We start from the raw sequence: 3413 nt of genomic DNA on the forward strand, positions 1-3413 counted from the left end.
GTTGTTTTTTTTCCTTAAACCTCTCAAGTGTTTAACTTCTATAATGTACTATTAGTCTTTGTTTATTTAGTCATTTTGGAAATGCCCTATTTGGAAAAGCAAAACTCTTGACTCATAGTGGAATAGAGAAGAGATGGAAATTCTATAGACTGCTAGCAGACAATTTGAATTCAATTATTTTGCTATTTTTTTCCTTTATCCATGTTCACAGTGCTTAATCAGTTCTGCTGTGCAAATTTTTTAATAAGTCCTTAACAGGCAATGTCTGTTCCAAATTATATTTAGTTTAGTGGATAAAACTTCCAAATCTATAGAGGGTAATATAACATATGGTCTTCAAGTTATAACCCAGGTCCCTTGCCTAAGAAGTGCTCTTAACTGTTTACTGCTAATATCTACAGTTTTTCATTGTATTTTCACTTCATGTAATTACAAATTCCCTAAGTGTTAGAAATGGAATACACTTAAATAAACTTAAAATTTATGCACCTTTAATAATAATGAGCTTCAAATCCTGGAACTTCCTTATCTTGGGGCTAGTATATGACTTAAAGACCTGCTAAGTATAAAAGCCTATTACCTTTATATTGTAAGATATATTTGCTGATGCACAGCTAAACATTTTAAGTAAAATTCTTGTAATTCACTAACTCAATTTAGTTTGAGAATTGTTTTCCAAAAATTAAATTGATAGATAAGAGGGAAAAAAATCTGTTTAAAAAAAAAGTAACAAAAAAACAACTGTTTCATTATGAATTATCCCTATGCCTGGGAATTCTATTGATCCTGTTGACCTGAATGATTTGTTAATAAAACATTCCATAACAAGGGCTGTTTTATGGAAATACTAAGTACTAGTCTCAATGTTCATTGTCATTTCTTGTAAATAAATTATTGGCTTTAGTTCAGCCATACTATTTTACTTTAAAAGTTGTCTTTTTTATCCATATCAACTGCAGAATTCATGATTGGAAAAGTAAATACAAAATAAGTTTGCCAATATTGTGAGCCAGATTGCTCTTCTAGTTCTGTTATCTAAGATTAGACTTCAACACTATTGTGATAGCATAGAAGTAAATGTGATAAAAGCAATCTGTATAAGTGCATAAGATAGATTGTTTATGGGCATGATATTCGGTATGTGCGTAGTTAAAAAGATCCCTCTAGGACAGATTGCAGCCCATTCTGTATGTCCCCCTTTAATTTTGTCCAGGGAGTAACTCAAAAAGCTGGAGGCCTTCCTCAAATTCTCTCAAATAGGAAGAGGATACAAATGAAGCACACTAAAGATAATGTCCATGGATTCTTCACTCACCAACAACCAACTGAGCATCTTTTTCTGGTTAGATGTGTCTGGGATGCCATTTTTACTCTCTTGTACCTGGTTTCCTTATTTTGTGATTTTCAGCATGAATTCTGCAGAGGCTGAAGTGTTCCCTAGAGAAACAGCCATAAGCTACTAAAAGAAGAAAATAGGTATTAAAATCAGGCCTTATGGATAATTTTTCAGTTTCCCCAAATCAGTCAATCTGTAATTATCCTTTAGTTGACTATATCAAAATTTATATAAAGTACTTGTGCTGATAGGGTCTACTAGAGTGAATAGTGCCAGACCAGACGTCAAAATTCATCTTTTCAAGTTCAAATCTGGCATCTGTGTGACTGTGGACAAGTCATTTAGCCCTGTTTGCCTCAGTTTCCTCAGCCATAAAATGAGCCGAAAAAGGAGATGACAGATCAGTACCTTTGCCAAGAAAACCCAAATGGGTTCACGTGGAGTTGGAAGAAAATCTCTACACAGGATAAATAGCTCCTGTGCACTACATTATTATCCCTCCGCAGTTCTCAGTTGTACCTGTTTAGCCTTAATCTCTCTCTTGACCCCCAGTATCACATGCTTATCGAGCGTCTAAAAGTAGATATGTTAGAGACGGCTCAAGCTCAACTCATTCTCTCCACTAATTCCTTCCCTCTCTTAACCGTCAGGCTACTGCCGAGGGGTATCCATCCCAGGGGTCTCCATCCCAGGTGGGCACCTTCATTCTTCTCGCGCCACCCCTTCCCACGTCAAGTGTGAGTCTTTGTATAGAGTAAACGACAAGACCTGGGTGACGCCTTGTACGTCCTGCGCTTCTCCCTGCCGCCACCTGCATCATGGAAGGCTAACGCCCTAGTCCCCCTGACTCTGGGCTCCCCACTCCAGTTCTTTCTCCTCCCAGTTCTCAATGTGATCTCCGGAAGCACAATGTCAGCCCCTTACAACAACTTCCAGCGGCTCCCTTCCACCTCGATGTGAAATCCTCCAGAAGCTCTTGTTTGCACAGGATAAACGGATTGCCTCAAGCCCTAGAACATTATAAATAAGTCTAACTATCCGCACAGGAGAAAACAAGTGGAGGAAGGATGCCGATTGTGCCTCTGGTAATGGGCAGTTAACTGAATGTACAAACAGGGTCTCAAATCTAGATACTTTGTATGTCTTGGACAGACACTGGAAATGAATGAGTTGAGCCCTGAACTGAATCAAGCACAGGGATACAACTGATATTAGATGGCCACATCTGTAGCAGTGAGTAATGTGGCTTCCAAGAAAGGATTGTAAAGCAGATTGCTATCCAAAAAATTTTCATTGGTTAATAGGCTTATAAAAGTCAAATACTAGTTAAATATCTTTTAAAAATTGCTTTAGAACAATGGTGTCAAATAGTCACAGGCCCACTAAATAGTACATAAGAAACTCTGCTGCTCTCATATTGTCTTAGCATGTCATGTGTTAACATTATGTTATATTGTATTTTTATTTAGTTAAATATTTTCTTTTTTTTTTTTTTGGTGAGGCAATTGGGGTTAAATGACTTGCTAAGGATCACATAGCTAGTAAGATTTAAGTGTCTGAGGCTGAATTTGAACTTAGATCTTCCTGACTCCAGGACCAACACTTTATTCATTACATCACCTGGCTGCCTCCCAAATTACATTTTAATCTGGTTCAGGTAGCACTAGGTAGCTTATTTGACATCTCTTTTTGAGAACATACTAAATATATGATTGGTCCTAGTTACCCAGAGTACAGTTAGTATTTATAAAAACCTTTCTAAGTAATTAGTTTCCTCATCTGTAAAATGAGCTGGAGATGGAAATGGCAAACCGCCCCAGTATGAGCCAAGAAAACCCCAAATGGGGTCACAAAGAGTTGAACAAGACTGAAATAACTGAAAACACCACCAACAAAAAGTAATTTTTGGTTGGTTGTATTTGCCAGACTCCATGTAAGATGCCTGAAATTTAAAATAAAACTCTCTCTCTCTCTCTCTCTCTCTCTCTCTCTCTCTCTCTCTCTCTCTCTCTCTCTCTCTTTTAATTCTAAATGATGTATTACAGAACCATAATTATGATTTTTGCTCCTTGGCCGA

Source organism: Antechinus flavipes, chromosome 2 (assembly GCF_016432865.1).
Source record: "Antechinus flavipes isolate AdamAnt ecotype Samford, QLD, Australia chromosome 2, AdamAnt_v2, whole genome shotgun sequence".
Lineage (NCBI taxonomy): Eukaryota > Metazoa > Chordata > Mammalia > Dasyuromorphia > Dasyuridae > Antechinus > Antechinus flavipes.